Source organism: Colobus angolensis, unplaced genomic scaffold (genome assembly GCF_000951035.1).
Source record: "Colobus angolensis palliatus isolate OR3802 unplaced genomic scaffold, Cang.pa_1.0 Scaffold8, whole genome shotgun sequence".
NCBI lineage: Eukaryota > Metazoa > Chordata > Mammalia > Primates > Cercopithecidae > Colobus > Colobus angolensis.
The window spans coordinates 11066612-11092087 of NW_012121820.1; the positions used below are offsets into that span (position 1 = coordinate 11066612).

Below are 25476 nucleotides of genomic sequence, written 5' to 3' on the forward strand. Positions count from 1 at the left end.
TTATCTCTGTGGGCTGCTGACTACACCTGTCTCTCTGATATTCCTGGATGCCATGTAAGAGTTTGCTGGCGGAGATTGTGTCTAAGAGGAGAGATTCTCTGGATCCAACTGTGTCCCAGGCCTCCTGGCTTCTACTGCATTTCTAATCAGGGGCTATTGGCTAACAACGTGTGTCTCACTGTATCTGAGATGGTCTGGCTCTGGATGCAACTCAAGGAATTAAAAGAACTTGCAGTTTATTTGTTGCAAATTACCTTATTTATATCTTTTTTTCACTCCAAGTAACCTTTTGCTGTACGATCTTATGTTTCATGTATACACAAAGGAATAGAGACTCAGTGCTTTTAAACTCTTTGTCTAAAGTCATAGAATGGCCAGTGGCACGGTCAGCAATTACACTTAGATTTTCTGACTCTCAGCCTTTGATTTTTGGCCACATCATGATGAATAAAGAGAGAGAGAGAGAGAGCATTGTATATACAGCTGGGCATGTTCTAGTGGAAGCGGGTGTGGTTCAGGAAAGCAGGCAGCATGGGTTTCATAAAACAAAAAGGAGTCACTGGGGGCATCTGGGTGGAGGGGAAGGAACCATCAGTACAGGAACCATGGAACAAACAGCAAGGGAAAGTGCATACAGTTCTGCCATAACCTGATATATAGGTCCTTAAAAATCACCACAGTATATCAAGTTATGAAATAAAAACCACAGGGATTATGGAAAAAATGGGGCTGGAGGGCCATACTTCCCTAGTGACACATCAAAAAAGAGGGGAATCTAGTAAAACTTGTGGCACAATTTTATGCATGTGAAATGGCTAAGAAGTGCATCCATCCAGGTGGAGTATTCCTAACCTGAACCTAGGAAATCCAAAATGCTCCAAAAATTGAAACTTACTGAGTGCCAACACGATACAACAAATGAACATGACATTGTTAACACTGCAGAAAAAGTGCCTGTAGATGACACGGCAAGCATTGGTGATGAGCTTATTGAAGGACTGGAGCAGTATGCATTCATAGCAGAACAGGAAACCATGTCAATTTGTAAAATCAGAGACATCTAAGACAAAAATCTTTGTTAACAAGGCAGATAACTTTGGAGGAAACATTTTTAAAAGCCATGGAGTAGAATGCCTCTTTCTCCCTAGAGGATCCACTTCCTGGTTCCTCAACTGCTTATGATGTTTGTTCTCACCTAAAACAATAAAATGCAGGGTGTACCAACCCTTCATCAAAGCACAACATCACAGGGAGAGGACTGAAAGCCAGGATGTTTGTTGCTGACGTTCAACAGCTGATCCAGGTATCTGCTCAGGCTACTGTGCTGCTCAGTTAACCTGAACACATTAATTTCTTATGGTGTTAATGACATATCATTTTTTTTTTTTTACTGTTAAGCACTTATGTGTGAATAAGCATAAGAAGATGATTTCTTATCAATAGCATGTACATTCAAAGTCAGGAATTATGGTGATGACAGACAAGCACAGAATTGTCCGCCTAAGTGGCTAAGACAGTTACATCTCTGCTTTCTGACGGTTCGATGTACACAAACTTGGTTCATGCACAACATTATTTAAAATATTATATAAGATTGCCTACTATATATATATATATATAAAACATAAATGAATTTTGTGTTTGGACTTGGGTCCCATGCCCAAGGTATCTTATTAGGTATAGGCAAATATTCTGAAATTCAAGAAAATCTGAACTCTGAAACACTTCTGGTCCCAAGCATTTTGGATAAGGGATACTCAACACAGATGGTGTGTTACCTTGAAAAAGACCTGAAGTTTGCTGTGGAAGTGGGCACCAGGGAGGCTGCAGCCTGGGAGTGACTATGAAGTGGTGGAAGGAAAGCTGTCTGAAACTGAGGGAAAAGGTGTAGCTCAGAACACAGGTAGTGAGCTGAGGGGGCAGGGAAGGGTTGGAACTGTGTGTGTGCTTGTATTCCTACGTGGCTCAGTTCTGCTGGGTGCAGGTTTCTTCTTCGCTAATGTTTCTCACATACAAAATCACACATAAGCAAATGCGGAATTCTTGTTATTCTCAAATTGCCCTTTCATATATTAATTATGTTGGAACAAATTTGCGTTTTCAAAACAAGAGTTATAGTGGAATTGGCTGTAACCATTCTTAAGTATCTCAGTGATGTATTGTGGTAGTATGTAACCCAGGTATTTTCGTTGCTTGAAAATATTCCTTGTAAGGTTATTGAACCACTGTGTGGAACAGAGATGCCATTTTCTTGATTATTTTCAAAACAGGCCTTTGGTAAAATTCCTCATTGAAACCTGATTATGAAACTTACTACTTTCAAAGGATATAATGATATGTTATTAAACTGGGTAATACCTTATCTCAGCTTTGCAATGCAATATTCATCCATAAAAATAATTGATTTGATCCTACTGATGAGACTTCTCTCTTTCCACAGGGTAAATGTAAGAGTTTCTAGGGTTTTTGATCTTTATAAATGATATTCAAAGTACTTTAGCAGCCCCCGTGGACTTATTTGCTGATGATCATATAATACATTTTGAAATTCAATCGCAAGATGATCATCTCAATAAAAATTTACAATCTATTACAAACTGTTGCCATGACTGTGTAATGGATTTTACTTGTTGAAAACACAATAGTCTGGCTATCAATATAAAAATTATGAGTTGAAATGCAATTGTGGTATTTTATTTTTAAAAAACGTTGGTGTTTAAGTTACAGCTAAAATCTTGAATAATCCACATTTTACAAAATGTGTCATCAAGAAGATAATCTTCCTTCCCACATCACCACTGATGGTGGAATGTTTTTTGACTCGTAATTAATTTTTAAGAAAATTCCAGGGCTGATACCTATTTGTAGGTGTTGTTTATTGGCATTGGTAGTCTGAGATTTTCCTCCTTTTCCTATTCTATTATTAATCATGCTGGAAATGTACTTATTATTTTACAAAACAGAAAGTGAGAGAGTATGTAGAGTGGAAGGTATAATTTTTGCCCAGAGGAATTTAGAGGCTGGGTTAAGTTTCCAACAAAACAGCAAAAAAGGTAAAACATAAAGGCAAGCATTGAAATAGCACGCTTGATGTAGGAAAGACAGCATCAGCATGGAAAGAGTAATGGTCTTAGAATCATCTAGGGCAGTGGTTCTCAAAGTGTGGTCCCTGGACCAGCAGCATCAGTATTGTTATAGACTGAATTTGTATGTTCCTTTAAACTTCATATGTTGAAATCCTCGAAATGATGATATTAGGAGGTGGCGCATGTGGGTGCTGATTATGTCATCAGGGCAGAACACTGATGAAAGAGATCAATGCCCTCATAAAGGAGGCCCCAGAGAGCTCCTTCATGTCTTCCACCATGTGAAGATCCAGGAAATGGACCCTCCCTAGATGTTTAATCTGCTGGCACCTTGCTATTAGACTTTCCAGCCCCTAGAACTATAAAAGGTAAATTTCTGTTGTTTGAAAGCTACCCAGTCTATGGTATTCCGTTACTGCAACCCAAATGAATTAAGACAAGTATTCCCCTGGGAACTTGTTAGAAATGCACATTCTCAGATCTGTCCCCTGACCTAATACATCAGAAGTTCTGGGGTTGAGCCTAGAAATATGCTGTAAGGAGCTTGCTGAGTGATGTTATTTCATACCCAAACTTTAGACTAACATATACAGTGACAAGCCAACATGGCTCTTTGGAAGGATGTTCATTCCATAGCTTGGTCTTTGCAGCAGCTCTGAGATGTAGATGGGAGGAAAACAGCCTCAGAATCGTTGGACCAAGGTTACCAATCAGTTAAATGCTAGGTCTCTTGGCCAAAGAAGCTCTTCATCACAGGATTTGATGGAGTCTTCAGCCTTGGGGACCTCCTCTGCTCACAAGTGTCCTCTTGAGGGTGGCATTGGGTAGTAGGGAGGTTGGTGACTATGGAGATCAGCTGAGAATAAATAACTACTACACAAAAGTTTCACTCCGTTCTATCAAACATTTAATTAGTCTTTTCTTTGTGCCAAATTCTGTGCTAGGCACTGGTGGCAGAGGTTGACTTAGTAAGGACATGCTAGTAGCAGGCAGAGACTTGGCAGCAGTAAGCTACAAGCTTGGGTGTTGCACAGAAGACGCTAGAGAGGCAATTCAGCTAAGACAGGTGGGGATGCATTCTGGCTCTGCCAGTTCTGAGAAGTCACTGATTATGAAAATTCTGGGGTACTAAGGGACGAGTATCCTTCCCTTAACCTGAAGGATACCTCCTCCTTAACCCTTAAGGAGGAGATTGTCAAGAGTTTGCCTGTAGTGCAGCATCCCAGCCCCATAGGCCGGAGTTCAGAGCAAGACTCCCAGCCAGATAAACCAGAACCTGGACAAATGATCAGATAGGAATCGAGGTATGTGGGGTTGGGAGAAGGGAGTCAAAGCTGATACTCCCATGCTTCTGGTTTAGATGACTGAGAGATGAGTGGTTGTATTAGTCAGGGTTCTCTATAGGGACAGAACTAATAGGACAGATGTATATATAAAGGCAAGTTTATTAAGGAGTATTGACTCACATGATCACAAGGTGAGGTCTAGGCTGTCTACAAACTGAGGAGAAAGGAAGCCAGTCCGAGTCTGAAAGCTGAAGAACTTAGAGTCTGATGTACAAGGACAGGAAGCATCCAATATGAGAGAAAGATGTAGGCCAGTAGACTAAGCCAGTCTAGTCTTTCCACGTTCTGCCTGCTTTTATTCTGGCCACGCTGGCAGCTGGTTAGATTGTGTTGACCCAGATTGAGGGTGGGTCTGCCTTTCCCAGTCCACTGACTCAAATGTTAATCTTCTTTGGCAACACCCTCGCAGACATACCCAGGAACAATACTTTGCATCCTTCAATCCAATCAAGTTGACACTCATTATTAACCATCACAGTGATGGAACAGTTTTCTGAGCTGAAAAACACAAAAGGGAATGAGCTCAGGTCTGAATCTGTTGTGTTGGAGGTGAGGATGCATAGCAGGTGATGGGAATATATAAATCTGGAGCTTAGGAGAGATGAGCAGATAACTGTTTCTTCCATGTGGACTTCCTGATTTCACTTGGATGTTAGGATCAAAGGGACTTCTTTTTTTTTTTTTTTTGGAGACGGAGTCTCGCTCTGTCACCCAGGCTGGAGTGCAGTGGCGCGGTCTTGGCTCACTGCAAGCTCCTCCTCCCAGGTTCATGCCATTCTCCTGCCTCAGCCTCCTCAGTAGCTGGGATTACAGGTGCAAAGGGACTTCTTAGTACTGATGAAAGCAATTTAATTCTCTGTCTTCATGCTGTTCTGTTGAGATACTCCATTTCTTATATTTTTATTTATCATTTTGTTTCTTTTACTTAATCATTCACCATCTTTTGTGAGATATAGGTCTGAGAGCAAATGCGATCATGTATATCAAAGTACTTCAAAAACTCAAAATGTTCTTTAGCTGCCTATAGTGAACCAAACCGTTATTGGTTGCTGCTATTGTTATGGATGCTGTGATTATGAATAATTATATCAAAATAGGAAGTCTTACTTGTCCACTTCTCAGAACTAATTGGCATCTCGAAGGTGGACCATATTCTTTTGTTGTTCACCAACTCCTGGGAAATCCCATTTCAGAGTCCATGCTGTGGTCTGGGCTCTCAAAGACTCTCTTGTCTAGAGCACTGTGTGCTTTCCTCCAGCACATCCCCAACAGCAGACATTCTGTGATAGGAGTTGGGTCTTAGAAGAGCTGTGTGTTGCCCACCCAGCCTCACCTTGAATGCTGCCTCTGATGGGAAGTTTGCACTCTTCCATGCCAGACCATTTCCCTGCTGGAGATCTTGGGTAGTGACTGTTATCCTCTACCCGGTGTTGGCTTGGTTATCATACAACTCTGGATGGATTATACACAGAGTGTCCATTAGGTTTAGAAGAGTAGGGGCAGTAGGCAGGCTGCTAGCATTAACTATCTGGAGTCTACAGTGAGAACAAAGGGCAGTGGATACCAAGGTCAGTAACTGGAGAAAGCAGGTGAGACGACAAGAGATATGGACACCACATGGGTCAGCTTGGCTGTTTACCTCTCCTGCAGGTACCACTTTCAATGGCTTGGGTACTAGCTTGTTGGTATCTTAAGACTATCATCTAGCATTAGATAGAAGAAGCTCTTCCTCACTGTCACCCTCAAATAGACCTCCTTGAAACACCCACTTGTAAATTTTGCTTCCAAGAGACATATTCTTCCTCATCTCAAAAACAGGTCTTCAGCCACTCACATTTGTCTCAATTAATCCCAGAAACTGGTTCTTTTATCCCCCCAAACTTTGCTTGAAGCAGACCCCAGGCCACTCCTATTATAGTTACAGAATCACAAATCAACAATCCAGCAAGTCATGTAATCTTAGCCCATCCCCCGTGTGTGTAAATCAAAGGCCCCTTGCCTGGGAACCCACTTCATTGTGGTCTTGCAGAGTCCCAGCTGTCCAAGTGAAAAGTGGCTTTGTACAGTTAGAGACACCACGTATGTTGTTGATTTGGAGGTTTCTCTATTCCCTCCACCTGAGGGTTGATTGCAGGTTCTATTTTATTTACATATTTATGGATTTCTACTTGCAGTGATATGTGTCTACCTCTCTCTTTTCTCCAGGGGTATAAAAAAGATAAATTCAAATTGCTGGGCTCAATGAAGTGAGAGTAGTCATTAGAATAGAATGAAAAGGATAGAGGCTTTAGAGCCAAAAATAATCTAGTTTTTATTTCAAGCTGGGCACTTGCTAGCTGGGTGACCGGGATGTGTTACACCATCTCTCTGTGACTCAATTTATTTTCTTCCATCTAAGGGATATTATAATACGCGATTTTGTTGGAAAGCTTCAGTGAGATAAGTTATATGCCTTGCAGAGAACTGGGAACATAGGGGCCCTTTAATAAACGTTATTTAGAAATAAATCTTAGGCCTGGGAAAAAGATGTCAGAACCTAATTTCCTTCACTGTGGCATGATGGACCCTGTTTTAAGAAGGATTTCTCTGGTTGCTACTCTCTGTACTTTCTTAGACAGTAGTGGTTTAGCAACAAGCTCTGATCACTGCTGGGAAGACAGGACATATGTGGCTGTGTGCATACTGTAGAGTCCTCGACGTGTAGCTGTGATGGTACTTCATGATAGGGCATGGGGTAAAGGGGATGGGAATTGACCTTTTTGTAACCGTCTCTAGTCCCAGGTGAGAGGGAGAACCATGTTATGCAGATCCTTCTCTCTCTGAGGAGGCCAAGGCTTGTAAGAATGAGGCCTTTCAAGCCCAGAGCAAAAAGGGATTGGAAGTGAGTCCAGACTCTCTGCAATAAGCAGCCTCAGGTGGTCTCTGTGTTCTCTGAGAATCCAGTGGGTCCCACAGGTGAGGGTCTTTAAGGGCAACATGTTCTAGAACAGAGTAGAGGCAGAGAATTATAAAAAGAGGTAATTGAAAGTCCAGAAAATAGAACAGCGTCGGTTAACTTGTCTCGTGAGTTTTTCTTCTTCTTCATTTCTCTATGTCTTGGCTGCACCATTTATAAAAAGGGAGGAATATAACCTGGCCTAACTCTTAGGGTTCTGAATTAGAAGTAAAATGGGACATCCTTCTGGGCAGGAGCATAGTATGAACACAGACATCTAACCTCTATCTTTGCTCTGCTGTAATTCTGGTGAGAGATGATCCATAAATCTTCAGGGAACATGGAAAGAGTAGCCAATAGAAATGAAAATTGAATCACTCTCCCACCCGGAATCAAAGCCATAGAGTTAATGGATTCTAAAGACCAATGGAGAAATTTTCAAGACCATGAGGATCTAGGGAAGGAGGGGACTTCCATGCACGCCACACCATGCTTGAAGGGACATAGTTGCTCGTGCAGTGCAGGTGAACCTAGATTGAAGGCAGCCACAGAAGATGGAATATGACTAGCACTTCCTCAGAAAGATGTGGAGAAGGGGTTCTGGCAGTCCTTGCATCACCTACCCAACTTGTTTTGCTGCTGTGGCACTCTCTTCTTCCCCTGGGGACTAGGACCACAGAAGAGAGATGAAAACTAAAGAAGGGAGAAAACCTGCTCTGATCATACTTGGTTATGGAGCCTCTGATTGAGACACCATAAGAATTATCTGCAGATGGACAAGCACCTTGAGAGCAAAAGATGTTCATCTCCTCTTCTTGCAGACCCTCTCTCCCCTCCCACTGTCACATGATGTCTACTGTTGGCTACATTGGAGTCCCTCTCCCTTGGCTTAAGAAAGAGGCAAAGAAAGCATAAAGCTCTCTCTCTTTAAACCTACAATTCATAATTTCAGAGACTCTCTTCCCCTAACCCATGAAGTCTCATTATTGTATGAGCTGACTGTAGTGCTGGGAGGGAAGAGTGAGAGTCTGCTTGGGAACCTCTTAGTTCTCTGGAAGAAATAACTAGAAGTCCCTCAGCTCTTCTCTGTAGAAGGTGGCAATATTTATTTTGTATGCTTATTGGTTTTGTACTCTTAGATAAAATTCCAAAGCAACAGGAAAACCCTATTAGGCATCCAGTTGCACTTTTAGATTTTTCTGCCACTCCATGCTCCTTAGGGAGCCAGGGCCTCCTAGAAGATGAAGTGCAGCAGTGTAACTGAGCACCCCATTTTTAAAAAGAAAAAAATGAAATTTTTAACCTTTTTTCTTTTCCCCCACCACCTACTTAGCTCTTTAGGAATGAAATTGTAATCTTTGCCTTTTCTCCACCAGACGCTTCCAACACAGCAAGCCTGTCTAACTATGCGTTTACTTGGAAGTTCCCGAGACTGAATCTTGAAGCAAACCAGGCACATCCAGAATTCTCTCCCAACAGGAGATGGCCTCCATTTACAACTTCGCTCTGCCCGTGATGGCACTAGCGAGACCTTCGGATAGATAAGAAATCTGAAAAGTCACATAGACCCTGTGCTTCCTCACCCTCTCCCCTTTGTGCCCTTCACTCTAAGCCTTCCTTTAAAGGCCCCTGCTTTCTGCCCAGAAGCAAAGTGGCACCCTGAGGCAGGAACCTGCACCACTGCCCTTCAGCTAGCTCAGGAATAAAGTCACTTTCTTTCTGCCAGATCTTGCTCTTGTTACTTGAACTCCGCAAGCAACTAAATCTGTATTCAGTTACAATAGTAAGTCAACAAGTAGTTCCTCAATTTCTTATAAATTTGAAGGTTGAAATTTGAAGAAAAAGTGACTCACAGAGAAGCATTAAAGATAGTAAAAGCTAACGGTGTTTGTGTATCAGCCTCTCTGGATTTTTAAAAAATAGCACCCCAAATGTATTAAAATGAGAGTTCAATCACTCTTATAGCTGTGTCACACTTGAGATGACAGTGCAAAGAAAATGTGTGATTATAGTGATGAAAACAGTGGCTGCCAATTTGAGGAATATCTACTATTGCAAGGCCTATTGTGTTGAGCTTGTTTTGAATATTTTACTTGTAATTTTTGCAGCAACCTTGTGAGGTAGGTATAATTCCTGCACTCACTGTCTGAGAGGTAGGTGACTTGCCCAAGGCCACACACTTGCTCAAATGGCCCAGCTAAAAATTAAACCCTTACCTGCACAGCTACAAAGCTCTGTCTCCTGAAATCCAGAATCATTATCAACGCATAATGCACCATGGCCCAGTTGGGTGTTTTCCAGGAATGTGTTGATGAAAAATGTTGAATATTAGAAAAACTATTGGTATAATGCCTCATATTAGTAGGCCAAACAATAAAAATAATCTTATCCTCTCAAGAGAGGCTAAGAAGTGATTTGAAAAAATTCAGCCTTCATTACTGATCAGAATTCTTAGTAAGCTAGAAATGGAAAGACACTTCCTTATATCCAGAAGAAAATGTTCTTATAGCCTCAATGCCTAAGAGAATAAACTTAACTGAAAAAAACAAGCTATTGGAAATACTAAAAGATTTCAATGCTATGGTCAGACACAAAGCAAATAAACAAAAGTCAATAGCCATATGCCAGTAATAATCATTATAAAAATATAATAAAATGTATCCTATTCTCAAATGTAATTACGGTATAAATACTTAAGTGTAAACTAAAAAATGTGCAGCATGTATATGAAAATACAAACACCTACAAAATTTTATTGAGGATGAGAAAACAAGACCTAAACAAACAGCTGTATGTCATGTTGTTGCATTAGCAAATTTAATATTGTGAAGATAGCAATCCTCCCCAAATTAATTGATGGGTTTAATACAGTTCTAATCAAGATCTTAATGGGATTCATATTGAAACTTAAAGTGATTTAAAAGTTGATCTGAAAGAAAATACAGGAGAAAGAAGTCAAGAGCACTTAGAAAAAGTGATTGGGGGATTTCTCTGTGAAATGTCAACATTTATAAAAACTGTAATAATTAAAGCCCAGAAATGAATACAGTATGTAGCAAAACTGACTTTCAAAATTTATACGACACTTTGGGAGGCCGGGGCAGAAGGATCACTTGAGCCCAGGAGTTCAAGACCAGCCTGGGCAACATAGCAAAACCCCATCTTTACAAAAATAAAAAGATTTATATGAATTGAAAATTGCTTATCAAATAGTACATGATTAATAAATTGTACATGGTAAGATACTTTGTAAAAAATAGAATTTATTGCATATATTACCATATGCTAATTAAATTATGGGTAGTTTAAAAACTTAAAAGGCAAAACTAGAAAAAAATAAAGAAAATATTCTTTTATTGGGAGAGACTCTCAGTTCATTAAAAGCATGCAAATATACCATTGAGGTCATGGTTTATACATTTTACTACATAGAAAGACAAGAAAAAGAAAAATCTTCTATGCCATGTTGACTAAAATCAAATAGCATGTGCGTAAACTGGTTGGGGAAAATATGTGACAAAACTGAGAAAAGGGAGATAAAATATCTTTACACATAAAGAGCTCTAACATTAAAATGTAATCACACTGAAAAAAAAAGGCTAAAGGCTTAAAGAGGTAATTGCTAAACAAAATATGAATGGCAAAAAGCATATTAAAAATGTTCAGTGTTGGCCGGGCGCGGTGGCTCAAGCCTGTAATCCCAGCACTTTGGGAGGCCGAGACGGGCGGATCACGAGGTCAGGAGATCGAGACCATCCTGGCTAACACGGTGAAACCCCGTCTCTACTAAAAAATACAAAAAACTAGCTGGGCGAGGTGGTGGGCACCGGTAGTCTCAGCTACTGGGGAGGCTGAGGCAGGAGAATGGCGTGAACCTGGGAGGCGGAGCTTGCGGTGAGCTGAGATCCGGCCACTGCACTCCAGCCTGGGCGATAGAGCAAGACTCGGTCTCAAAAAAAAAAAAAAAAAAAATGTTCAGTGTTACAGATGATCCAATAAATGCATTTTATCTATAATATTACCTACCTATGTATTTTTTAAATTGGTAATAAGCAGTATTGGTAAGGAATAACGAAGCAGGTTCTTACAGGCATTTCTGCAGGTGAGTTAACTGGTACAGCATATTAAGAGGACAATTTGCTAATTTTTTTTCTAGCAAAATAATCAGAGCTGCTCAAAAGAGAGTTTCAGACATAGAGGTCATCACTGCATCATCCAAAGACTTGGAAATCACTTTAATGCACCAACAATTAGAGAGTAGTTAAGTAAATTTTGGTGCACACACATAGTGGAATTCTATGCTAGTGTTTTTACAAACTGTTTTCGTGGCATATCTATCTAATGGCATGGGTTAACGTTCATGCTATAGGAAGTTTAAAAAAAAGTGTACAAAACCACAAGTGTAAGTAATTACTGTCTCAATTTTGTGAAATGTAAATACACAGACCACATATCAGCTGGGGCCATTTTACCAGTGAAAGCTATAAAGTATTGACCAGAACTCCCCGTTTCAAATTCTGCACATGGAGATTCCAAAAGGAGCACATGAGTCGCTGTTCACTACCTGCCCTGGATTCTAGAACATCAATCAACTTCTTCTGGCTCCCCTAACTGAACCAAATGTGGACCTGGGCCCTTCCACACCACTCTCCCGAAGCCAAATAACAAAGGCTGTTTCCTGCAGCAGCAAACTTCTCTTGGTGTTTGGTGGGACTCATAGAAGGGGCTGCACTGCCGTCCTCCCCAGCATAGAACTCATCCTTCCTCAGACTTCAAAAGTCCTTTCAACAGGCAAGAAATTTTCACCTCTTTCTGTTTCCTCCCTCCCAGATTGCCCACAGGTGCAGCAAAGTCTTCTCATTCAAGTTCCTAGAGCAGTTCAACTTTCTCCAGACTCTATTTCCAGGCCCCTCTTTGTGCATCTTTTGCATTGAGCTGAATATTAAGTGGGGCTGGGGGAGGACAGCTAATTCTGAGATCAAAGCGTTTCTTTGAATGGAAACAACCCTTCTTAAAATATGTATTTTAATCTATCTGCACTTAGGTATAGGTACAGAGACAGACATGCCATATGTATGTATTGTATATTCATGTATATATATAAACACACACACATACTATATATATTATACACACACACACACATACATATATATATTATACACACACACACACACAGGTATTGAGACTATGGGTCACAAAAATTTGTATAATTTAGAAATAGTTGTACCCATTGGAGTCAAATGTGAATGTGAATGATTGTTATAAATTATAAAACACTCTATATGAGGTTATTTTTATTACAGTTAGTGAATCATTGACATTTTCGGACAGTACAGAAACAGTCCCAAATTTGCTAAGCCCTGAGATACAAACCAAGCTTCAAGCTCAGTGTTCAAATAGAGTAGGGACAGTTAAATAGGGGGTTTGCTTTCAGACTCATCAGAGTTGTAATGCCAGATTCAGTCCTTAGGATGCTGGACAGCCTTGGGCAATTGCTTGACCTCTGTGAATCAGTTTCCCCCTCTGTTAATTAGTATAATGCTACTTACCTCACTGGATAGAAATACAGGTCATTAATATTAATGATGGCTAATAACGCTCTGCAAGGCTTACCCCACTGAATTCGCCTGCAAACCTATAACCCCATGAGGTAGGTCCTATCTTCACCATTACTACCACGGCCAGAGAGATTTAGTGTTTTGCTCCAAGTTACAGTTTAGGAAGTAGCTGAGGTTGGGGCCTACCGAGTCTGATTAGAGTCCTGCTCTGGACCCAGCTGACCATAGAACTCTAAGCACAACGAGGAGAACTTAGTAGGTGCTGAGTAAATTGGAGCTTTTGGTACTTTAACACCTAGAGGCTCACTTTCTCTTTCATTACCCATATATTACCTACATATATGTTTCAAATTGGTAGTAACCAGTTTTGGCAAGGAACGAAGCAGACTCTTACAGGCATTTCTGCGGGTGAGTCAACTGGTACAACATATTAAGAGGACACTATGCTATTTTTTTTTCCACTTTCTCTCTCATTACCTAGGCCCTAGGCCTTCCTCACCATTAAACCCCAAAATCCTCATTGCCATAAGTCCGAGGGGCTAGCCCTTTGCTATGTTCACAAAGCTCAGTCTATCAAGAGCTTGGTATGCAGCCTCAGCCAAAATGATGCCTGAGCCAGAGGAAGCCAAGGGCTCCCTGTCTATTACTGGCCATTCTGGAATGCAGAGGTCTCCCTACAGTGAGAAAAATGGGAGAGTTATCCAGAGCAGTGAGCCCAAACCTGACTTGATGCAGAGAAAAAGATTCTGCCTGCCAGAAAAGAGGAAAACCAGAGTGTCAGTTGTTTCTAAATCCCACCCACTGTTGGCTTGAGCCACAAGTCATCCTGAGATTCTTGAGATGAGGTGTAGCAGGATTTGAGGGTGGGAGTTAGGGGGTCTCGAGGTTTGATTGGAATCCACCACAGAGTGGTTTGCCATCCCCCATGGCCACGTAGATTTTCCTTGTTGGGGATTCTTAATCATTAGAACCTTGTAACTCTTCCAGCCAACCCTTTTCCCACCTCGGCTTAGGGCTGAAAATGGATGCAGCCACTATAACTACTCTGGTGATGGCTGCTGTTTTACTTCTTTATCTTCTTCGTCTTTATATTTGAAAAAAAAAAAAGGTAGCACATTTTTGAAATTTGAAAATAACCTTTTGAAAATAGGAAATGTATCTCATATTCCAGTTAAATATATATTTTTTGCTTGTGTCTATTCCCTTTTAATCACTGACCTCATTCTCATGTAATCATGTTCCATATGCCAGTTAGTCTCACTGGTCACTCTACAGCATAAAATAAATATTATACAGCAAAGTTTTGTGTGAACTAGTTAACTCATCACTGCCCTTTACATGTCCCTTTAAAAGTCACTTCGCAAAGGACCTTGTTGATCTAGCTTCCTCTTCCTCTGTCTCCATTTTAACCTTTTAAAACATTGTTTAAGGCTGGGCATGGTGGCTTATACCTGTAATACCAGCACTTTGGGAGGCTGTGGCAGGCAAATCACAAGGTCAGGAGTTCCAGACCAGCCTGGCCAATATGGTGAAACCCCATCTGTACTAAAAATACAAAAATTAGCCAGGTGTGGTGGCACACACCTGTAGTCCCAGCTACTTGGGGGCTGAGGCAGGAGAATTGCTTGAACCCAGGAGGCAGAGGTTGCAGTGAGCCGACATCATGCCACTGCCCTCCAACCTGGGCGACAGAGTGAGACTCTGTCTCAAAAAAACAGAAAGAAAAACACTGTTTACCAAACTTATCCTAATTCATAGTCATCTACTTACCCGTGTGTGTATTTGTTTATTACTTGCCCTTTCCATTAGACTATATACTCCCCAGGGATCATTCCCTTGTCTGTTCTGGTCACTAGTGCCTGGAATCATGGAGGGCACCTGGAGAGATGCAATAAATAGGTGTTGCATGCATGAAAGAATGTTGTGAAGACAAATGTGTGCACTGGAGAGAAGTTGGAAAAATCATAAAAATACACACACAACAATGAAAAGAATCCAACAAAGCATCACTCAGTGATAACAACTGTTATCAAGTTGGCATTTTTAATGGTTTCATGTCTTATATTTAGCTCATTAACTAATAGAGGGTTTGTTTTGCTCTTTGGTATAAGGTGAGGTTTCAGCTTGGTTTTCAATATTTAACCTATTATTCCAGCACCATTGCTGGAATAAGCTTACAATACCCCAAAAAATGATGGACTGGGGAGGGACGGTATGGGAGTCTCTTGGTGGGGAGAAGGGATGGAAGCTTAGAGCCTGACCCAAAGAAGCTTCACAGCTGTAAGAGAACATATCAGAGTGCGTGCCATATTTACAAAGCTTCTGAACTTGTAGACATAATGGTGGAGCAGACACCCTGTTAGGGAAACTTATTTTGGGAGGAAACCTCCAGCCCCTTCCATGTGGCCAGCACCACCTGCTCTTGCATAGCCTTTACAGTAGTATCTTCCCAGAGCCCTTTATAAGCATGATTTCTATTGATCCTCACATTACCCTGCGACTTAATTCAGAGGATCACTGTCATTTTACATAGGGACACTGACGCTCTGAGGAGTAAAGTGATTTTCCCCAAATCTCAAATCTCGTAATAGCTGTGAAATAGCATCTCCTGACCAGACTCACTTGGCTCCTGCCTCTGTCCACTACAGACGGTTTCTGTGTGCTGTGAATCTTGGATTAACCAGACAGCATGGGGGAAATGTGGTGGCGATGGGATGGAGGAGGCAAGAGCTCTGATTAATTGAATTTTTTTTAATTTGCAGGTTAAGCAGTGAATCCATTTAAACTTGACCCAGACTGTTTTATATAGGACTGCATATGAACTAAACACAATAAAATTGAGCCCAGAGGAATATCCCTTAGAAGAAAGAAGTCAATAACATAACCCTTAATTGCCTTTTATAGTTGGTACATGGATTTGACTTTCCCTGTACCCACCCCAAAGCATTTGACCAAAGCCGTGGCAGCTTAGACATCTAAAGGCCTCCCACAGTCTGGGAAAGACCATCCCACTGTCTTGAATATATTAGACTGTAACTCCCTGAGGACAGACCTCTGTGTCTGGCTGGCGCATCTAGTAGCTTGAAGAGTGGATGAATGTACATTCATAATTAGGTGTGGCTATCAAGGTGACAGTTATTCTGTATTATGGGAGTTTAGGGTTCAGACTGAGTGTGCAATGGGATGCCTGTAATATGTCACACAAAATATCCCAAGAGCATGACATTTAATTCTGGCCACATATTCCAAAGACATTAGATGAAAGATATTACCTAGGAGAGCACCAGGCCCTATGGGGATGAACTATTAAAGCTGTCATATGAGCAGGCTGGAGGTGCTGACCCAGATGTTTTTTTGCAAGTTAGAGAGTTCCTGGTGCCTGGAGCTGTTCAAACTTCTGCTGTATATAGTGGAAAAGTTAAGGCAGGTATTCACATCTTAATGGCATTTTGTAGCAATGATGAAAAAAAAAAGTTTCCTTTTTTTTTGGAAGATACAGAAAAACACTAAAAAAGAATGTGAAAACAAAACATGAACCCCACCACACGGAGACTGTACAAAATTTTAAGACAGTTCTTTCCATTAGGGTTTACTTTTCTTAATACAGACAGATATATCTCCTGGACAAAATTGAGCTAATATGTAAATGTTGTTGAGTAATACATTTTAAAACAATGTATAATGAATATTTTTTCTATGTACTCAGGTATCTTTTTACTTCAATAAATGCAAATATTAAATTGAATAATATATAATAGAATTGAATAGATATGGTGTTAGTTTTTATGGATCCTGAATACTAATGGAGGAGACATACATTACATTTAATATAGATACAGAAATACAGTTTTCATTGTTTGCAGATTTGCAAATTTACTCACTAAAATTTATTTATAACAACAACATCAGTACTCTTGGTTCTGTCCCAGTCATTCACAGACCTGCACAAAACTGAAAACTTTGGGTTGCCAAATGCAGATATTCCTAGCTGGAGTCAGAGGTGGCACTCTGCTTTCTTGTTTCAGCTCCCCTACTGTAAATGACTATCCTTTTCATGGTTTATTTAGTGTTATGTTTTTCACATTTTTGTGCTGCTGGTGATTTTGCTGCTTTAAGTGGCCCCCAAGTGTAGTGCTGAAGTACTGTCTGATGTTCCTAAGCACAAGAAGGCTGCAATGTGCTTTGCAGAGAAAATAGGTGTATTAAATGAGCTTTGTTCAGGCCTGAGTTACAGGGCTGCTGAATGTCAGTTCAATGTTAATGAATTGACAAAAATCTGTTAAGTAAGCTGTCTTTGAACAGAAACACAAAGAACAAGGTTACGTACATAAACAAGGTTCTGTACATAAACAAGGTTCTGTATTAATCAGTTGACAAAAACATTGTGAGCAGAGGCTCACAGGAACTTAACTTTGTATTTCTCCTAGGAGCCATGGGTTCAATATTCAGTAATTCAGTGCAACTTTAGAGAACATTACTTCCAATAAGAAGAATCAGTTAGATATATGTATAAGTCAGTAAGGTAGGGAGTGGTCAGTGATAGAGACATACATTTGGGTTCTTTGGCTCTAGATATACCTTAAAACTGTTAAAAGATAATTTTCAAGAAAAGGTAAAACCAAGACCCTCACAGAGATATAAAAATGAACATGATTGCATTTAGTTCATTGATGAGGAAACTGGTGAGGTGTTACAGCCAGTACAGAGGAAAATTCAAAGGTAAGAGATATGTATAGTTCAGGAATATGAAAATGGAAGCAAAAATAGCTTTTTTTCCTTGAGGGAGCAAGGTTATCCCTTTTCCTGATCGTGGAACCATTTGCATGTCTATGGGCAAGAATTATTCTGCATTATTATCAGTTATCTACAATTTCCAGAGTTGAGAAACAGCTCCCATAGAATCAGAATCTGATAACAAGGAAGCATGGGCTATAGACAGTGCAATTTTTCATTGAAGCACAGATTTTTTTCCCCCACAAAGCCATACTAATAAATGCCATCAACTTAGATAAAGCATGTAGAGAGATAAGAGAGGCCAACCCCAGGGAATGCCACCACCATAAAGTTGCGTTGTGAAGACAGAGCCTGAAAAGAAGACCGTGAACAAACAACTAAAAGCAGAAGGAAAACAAGTGAGATATGATGCCTTCAGGTCAACAGCAAGACTGAGGATGGAGAAAGTTGCCAACTCTGAAGGATTGAGTAAGTTGTGCTCCAAAGAGACCCCTTGATGTATTAGTCCGTCCTCACACTACTATAAAGAACCGCCAGAGAGTGGGTAATTTATAAAGGAAAGAGGTTTAATTGACTCACAGTTCCACAGGGCTTAGGAGGTCTCAGGAAACCTACAATAATGGTGGAACAGGAAGTAAATACATCCTTTTTCACATGGTGGCAGGAAGTAGAAGTGCCTAGCAAAGGGGAAAAAGCCAGTTATAAAACCACCAGATCTCATGAGAAATCACTTACCATCACAAGAACAGGATGGGGGCAACCACTCCCATGATTCAGTTACCTCCACCTGGTCCCACCCTCGACACATGGGGCTTATGGGAACTACAATTCCAGATGATATTTGGGTGGGGACATGACCAAACCATATCACTTGGATTTGTCAGTGCTGGAGTGATGGGTGACTTGGCATTAACAGATATTAAAAAATAAAAGCAGGCAAAACCCAGCGTGTCATATGATAGGTGACAAGGGGGTGAGAGAGTGGAGGCATTGTTTTGATTAGTCTTAATATACTGTTATATGGATGTACAATTGATTTCATCCTAACTTTGATTTCCAGACATGTTTTTCCTAATTTTAAAAAACTATAATCAGCATCCTGAAAGATACTAATATATGTGCATATATGTAATAATTTTCCTAGAATAAATTCCTGGAACGGTCATTGCTGGGTCAGTGAGCATTTTCAAGACTTTGAGACAGTTCTTCAAAAATTGGGTCAATTTACACCCTGCCTTCAACAGTGGGTGAGCAGCTTTGTTTATTTGGACATGCCCATCTATAGCTATTATGAGTTGACATTCTGCCTTTATTCTTCTCTGTTTTCCTGAGACAATAACTCTGCAAACAAGTAGTTTGGTGTTTGGAGCTGATAATCAATGGCTTTTATTTCTTATCACTACTTACAAGTCTCAACCCCCTATTTGGAGCGGAATCTATTCTCTCCCTTACTGGCATTAACACATGTCAAATATTTGCAGGCTCTTATCTTTCCTTTAGGCTTGGCTTAGGCAGGCTCTGAATTTTTAGCACCTGACATTTTCTCTCCCACATCCTTCCCTCTATTTTCCGTAGGGCTTTCCTATCTTGCCTCAGGTTTTCTTCCTCTTAAGGAAGAAAAGGCCATGCCTCCATACCTAAGAACAATCCCATCCTACCAGGGTCAGTAGAGAGATTTTCTACCTTTATCTCTCTGTGGACTGCATATCAGCTTTGTTTTTAAAATAAAACCCTATCTAGCTCATGTGCATTGAGAGCTTGCTTCAAGGATCATATGTCCTCTGTTTCTCATCTCTGATTTCTGCACTTGGTAGTATTTCTTAGGGTTGTGTCCTTTGCCCAGTTCTCTCTTCATTACACAAACTCTTCCTAGATGTCTTACCTGTTCCATGACTTCAACAAGCCATGAATATATCCCCATCACTTCTGAACTTCAAGTCTTTATGCCTAACTACTTTTCCTACCTGTTTTCTACCTACCTCAACATTATAGGTTGATGCTGAAAATGGTCTACTCTTGTTTGGTAAATAGCTACTCCTGTTTGGTAAACACCATCCTGTTTGCCCAGATCAGAAACCTGAGAGTCATCTGGAATCCTTCCCTCACCATCCTTAGCATTCACACCCAATCAGCCATACTACTGTGCATGTTCCCTCATCCTTTAGATCTGTTTTTTTTTCTTCAATTTTACTCTCCCATTCACAGACATGGCCTGAGGAGTCTTTGTTGCCACTATTCATTGAAGTCTCATGTTTTATTTTACACCCATTAACAAGGTATAAATATGAGATCTGGTCAATTTCTTGTTTTCTTTTTTTCTTAAAAAGATGGAGTCTTGCTTTGTCACCCAGGCTGGAGTGCAGTGGTGCAATCTCGACTCACTGCAACCTTTGCCTCCCAGTTTCAAGTGATTCTCCTGCCTCAGCCTCCCAAATAGCTGAGACTACGGGGGTGAGCTACCATGCCCGACTAGTTTTTGTATTTTTAATAGAGACAGGGTTTCACCATGTTTGGCCAGGCTGGTCTCCAACTTCTGAACTCAAGTAATCCACCTGCCATGGCCTCCCAACATGCTGGGATTACAGGCGTGAGCCACTGCACCCAGCCAAGATCTGGCAAATTTCTAAGGCAGATTATTACTATTTTTTCTTTTCCAGCAGATGATGATGTATTTTTAAATGTGATTTCATTTTGCTACTTCTATACCTTTCCATTTTTGGTCCATTGAAATGGACCTTTTCAGGGTAGGAGAGGTATCTGTTAGGATCAAATACACCATGACATGATTGGATTCATTGGATTGTCATGCTGAAGAAGGTCTCATGATGACTAAATGGGAAAGTGAATTTAAATGCGTATAACGTTAATGCAATAAGATATAATCTATACATTTCTCTTCAGTGTCAGTAGTAGTGATATTCTTGCCCTGATGTTAGTGGACTTTGGGAGGCCACAGGATATTCCAAGGAGAGTGTGACCTTCCAGATTTAAACTCTCATCTCACCACTTACCAGCTGTGTGAACTTGAGCAAGTTACTAAACTTCTGTGGACTAATTCCTGATCTATACATTTGGAATAACTGTACCCATCTCAGTGGGCTCTTGTGAGGCTTTAATGAACAGATATGTATAGAGTCATTCATGGTGCCCAAAACATGATAGGTACACAGGAAAAATAGTGATCCAGCAAAGCTGGTATTGTCTGGATGTGCTGGACGTAGTGCAGTCTGCAAAGAGACATTCTTTCGCTTGTCCCCACCCCTCTGTGAAGTAACCCTCCACTTGAATAGTTTCATGCCCTCAGTGAGTGGATTCCAAGGGGGAGAGTAGCCCTGGATGTCTGGTGTGGGATGTTCTCGTTCGTGGCTAGTTGCTACTTCCTTGTTCCAGTGCAGCTTTCTGAGAGGTCCTCCCTAAGTTGCCTGCCTGCCTGCCTGTCTGGGACAGTGTTTTTTTCTTCATCCTTGCATGCACTGTGCTAGGGAGAGCCTTCTTGCAACATTCTTGGACCTTTCTACCAGCCTTCTCCTCCTGGGTACTAATTACAGACTTCATGTCCTTGCTGCTGTTCATTCTCTGTGGGACAGCAATGGTGAGCATCCCAGCACAAACCTAGCCTGATTTCTCCCTCAGTTTACATAGTTTCCATGGCCTCTAATGTCCTGAGAGTGTTGTCACTACCTTCCCTGCCATTTGAAGCCCTGCAAGAGCTTCTCCAGTCTCCCTGTCCTGTCCTGCTCCCTTTCTGGGCCCTTTTTCCTTTTTTTTTTTTTTTTTTTGAGGTGGAGTCTCGCTCTGTCGCCCGGACTGGAGTGCAGTGGCCAGATCTCAGCTCACTGCAAGCTCCGCCTCCTGGGTTTACGACATTCTCCTGCCTCAGCCTCCCGAGTAGCTGGGACCACAGGCGCCCGCCACCTCGCCTGGCTAGTTTTTGTATTTTTAGTAGAGACGGGGTTTCACCGTGTAGCCAGGATGGTCTTGATCTTTTTCCTTATTTTACTCTGTGGTCAGGAGATTTCAGGGCTTATGGAAATGTTTTAAGGCCTGAAAAGGCAATATGTTGACTCAAAAATGTGAAAAGAAAACTGAATAATTGAAGCTAACAATAATTCATTATCTATGACATGTGTGTCTACATGCCTTTATAGATATTGTCAAATTTACTGTTCAAAAAATTTCATTACACTTAACAATAAACTGTGGGTTAGTTTTCCTTACAGATCAATAATTCCCAAAGGAACAAAGTGATTAGAGAAACCACAGGCAGTGATAAATTATTAAGTTCTTGGAAACCAAATGATGTTGAAAATAAAACTATTTTTTAAATAGTTTCAAATAATTTTTTGACAAAAATATTACAATTACTCTCAAAGGTAGAATGCAGGTGCATCTTAATACACTGTGAGGGAGAATTCCACAATTAGACTGGCCTATGAACATCAGACACATCTGTGGGCTTCTCCTGACCTCCAGCCTCCCATCCCTTAGCTGCCTGCTGCCATGAATTTGCACCTGATGATTGCAAGATCATCTACCTTTTTCTTTTTACTGTCACTCAATTCTGTGATATTTGATGTTGTCCTTGATAGGCTATAAGTCACACAAGACTGAGGGTGTGTGTATTAGTCTGTTCTCATGCTGCTAATAAAGACATACCTGAGACTAGGTAATTGATGAAAAAAGGTTGAATTGACTCACAGTTCTGCAGGACTGAGGAGGCCTCAGGAAACTTACAAGCATGGAAGAGGAAGCAAACATGTCCTTCTTCATATGGTGGCAGCAAGGAGAAGTGCAGAGCAAGTGGGGGAAAAGCCACTTATAAAACCATCAGACTTCATGATAACTCACTACCATGAGAACAGCAGCATGGGGTAACCACCTGCATGGTTCAGTAATCTCCCACTGGGTCCCTCCCATGACATGTGGGTATTACGGGAACTACAATTCAAGATGAGACTGGGTGGGGAGATAGCCAAACCATATCAGTCTGTTAGTCTTATTTATCTGCTGGGTTCCCAGTACAGAGCACAGGACTTCACACACGATGTAGGCTGTCACTGCTGTTAACTGAGAGAGCACTGGTCAGTCCTAGAAAGTTGTGATGGAGAAAGAGAATGCTGGGAAATTTGCCTTTTATGAGGTCCTTAGGGTTAGGTCTGAGTGTTGCCAGATCCATTCTGATTATTCTACCACATGTACCTCATATGAACTGAAGGACACACTGTGCAGGAAATCTGCACTAAGTGATGTGGCACAAAGATGGGCGAGGTGACACAAAGGCAGGGACTCACCCTTGGCAACCACCAGGTCCTTGATTTGGCCTGCTATCAGAGGCTCTGTAGGCATCAATGTCTTCAGTAGCCTCCCAGCAGCAAAGAAAGGAATGTGATGAGCCAGGATTGGTTCTGACAGCACAGAATGGAGTTTCTAGGAGCTCTGGGACTCATGAGTGAAGGCGGGAGGGGGACGCTCTGAGAGGGAAACAGGAAATCAGCAACCAGTGGCGGAAGGAATCCAGAGAACCACAACGATCATCACCAGACGCAGGCTGGAGAGTCGCTGATGACACCTGCTCTTTGCTTCTCCCTCATCACATTCCTCAGGGCAGTGACCACAGTGTCTTCTAAGCTGTGGTACCTTAGTGCCCAGCATGGTCCAGCACTGAGCAAGTGAGTACTCAGAGAGGTTCTGTTAAACAAATGAAAGGCTACATGGTCTAAACATGCAAATGGCAACATGGATTCAGAGCAGATAATTCCCCTTAAAGGAGTCTCTCCAAGTATCCTGATTTCATAATGAATGTTTAATAGACCATATTTTGTCATTTGAATAGAATGGAAACAATATGTGGCAGGCATTTTACCAACATTCTCTACTTCTTAATAGCAACTGAAGATATAGTATCATCCATTTTCCTTTTTTTTTTTTTTTTTTTTTTTTTTGAGGTGGAGTCTTGCTCTGTTGCCCAGGCTGGAGTGCAGTGGCACCATCTCGGCTCGCTGCAAGCTCCACCTCCCGGGTTCAAGCAATTCTCATGCCTCAGCCTCCTGAGTAGCTGGGATTGCAGGCATATATCACCAAGCCCAGCTAGTCTTTTGAGTTTTAATAAAGATGGGATTTTACCATTTTGGTCAGGCTGGTCTTGAACTCCTGACCTCAGGTGATCCACCCACCTCAGCCTCCCAAAGTGCTGGGATTACAGGCGTGAGCCACCACACTTGGCCATATTATCCCATTTTTAAGGATGAGGGAGAAGCTTGGAGAAGGAAATCACTTGTCCATGGTCACAGAGCTAATGACTGGCACACCCAAACTCTGAACCTGGGTGAAACTTCCAGTATCTCTGCTCAGCAATACAACCTGTCTAGAATATCATCAGTAATGTTCTGGAAAAGGCTACTGCGCAAGGTACAGAAACATCACTGGGCTTGTAATCACAGCAAGTAGATTCCAGACCTGCCCCTGCCTCTGTCCCTTAATGACTGTTGCTTAATCTCATTGAGCCTCAGCTTTCTCATCTGTAAAATGGGAACAAAATATGACTAGCTCATAGATTTGAAACAGTCACTAAATGGAAACCATTTGAGAAAATGTCTACAGCAGTTGTTGGCAAGTAGAAGGTAAACAAATGTTCATTGATTCTGACATTTGAGATCAATAGGGTATGCCTATATTTTCTTATATCTGACTTTGACAAGTAATAGGGGTTTGGCCATGTTCGTTAATTCCTATTTGATCTAGTTTAATATATGTCCGTTGTCACATTCAATACCATCACTTTTAGACTTTCCATCTGTAAAGGCATTTATCTTATTCTCTCAGAATAACATATAACAAATCCACTTTATTTTATCAAAATGCTTTTTGCTTATAGAACCCTTTATAATCTGACACCATTCAGATATAAGATCCATTTAGTTACACATGTAAAAGAAACTAAAGGCTACTGTATTCACTCACCCATCAAAAAAGTGAGTGAATACAGTAGCCTTTAGTTTCTTTGAGGGGCCTCTCTGGAGAGCTTCGCCAGAGAAACAGAGGTCTATGCACTTCCTCAAGAATTCAAACATCACTGGAGTTTTTAAATTGTGTTCTTTTCTCACTGTGAACGCATAAGACCCAATTGCATTTGCCTGGCCCTTGTCATTCTTTGCCACAGGGGCAGAGATGAATGTTTTCTCTACTGTGGTTGTTTTCCTGAGAAGCTAAAAACATAGGAAGGAAATTGGTTTTTCTCTTCTGCCTTATCTTTGCATAAGTATTCTCAGAGATTTCAGAGCAGCTTAGGAGATGACCTCTGTTTTATTGTCCCTGCGGAGCCACGACAGAAGCGCAAGCAGCAGAGAATAAAGGCACTTTTCTTGTGCATGCTGAGTCTTTCAACAACCCTGGCCTCTGTGACTGTGTCTGCCTGGAACTGTCAAGGTGATGGTTGAAATGAATCTACTGGTCAGTTCCAGTTTAGTCCAATCTGTGATTTGACAAGGCCTCCTCCACTGCAGCTGATTGACCAATTGTTTTTCATGATTGATGGAGGTGACAGATGTATTTTAGAAACTGAGGTGATCCTGATGAGCCCAGGGAGATGGAGGAGGGCATGTGTATGTGTGTGAGATTGGTTGAGGGAGGGAGGATACTGCCTTGTCAATAGCATCTGGCAGTGATTTGTGCAAAAACCTCAGTGGTGCAGAAAGTCAGTTAAGGAAGCAGTGGACAGGGTATTGGAGGTTGGTTGCGAAAACCTGGATTTCAACTCCTGGTTCTGCTGTTTACTTGGTCAAGTTTCTTAATCCTTCTATGCTTCATCACCTGTA

At 41.2% G+C, this 25476-nt stretch overlaps 1 protein-coding gene across 1 annotated transcript in view; it reads left to right on the forward strand.

The window, feature by feature from the left end:
* PTPRT (protein tyrosine phosphatase, receptor type, T) overlaps nt 1–25476 on the forward strand; it is a 714397-nt gene that overhangs the window by 99208 nt on the left and 589713 nt on the right. The window lies entirely within an intron of this gene.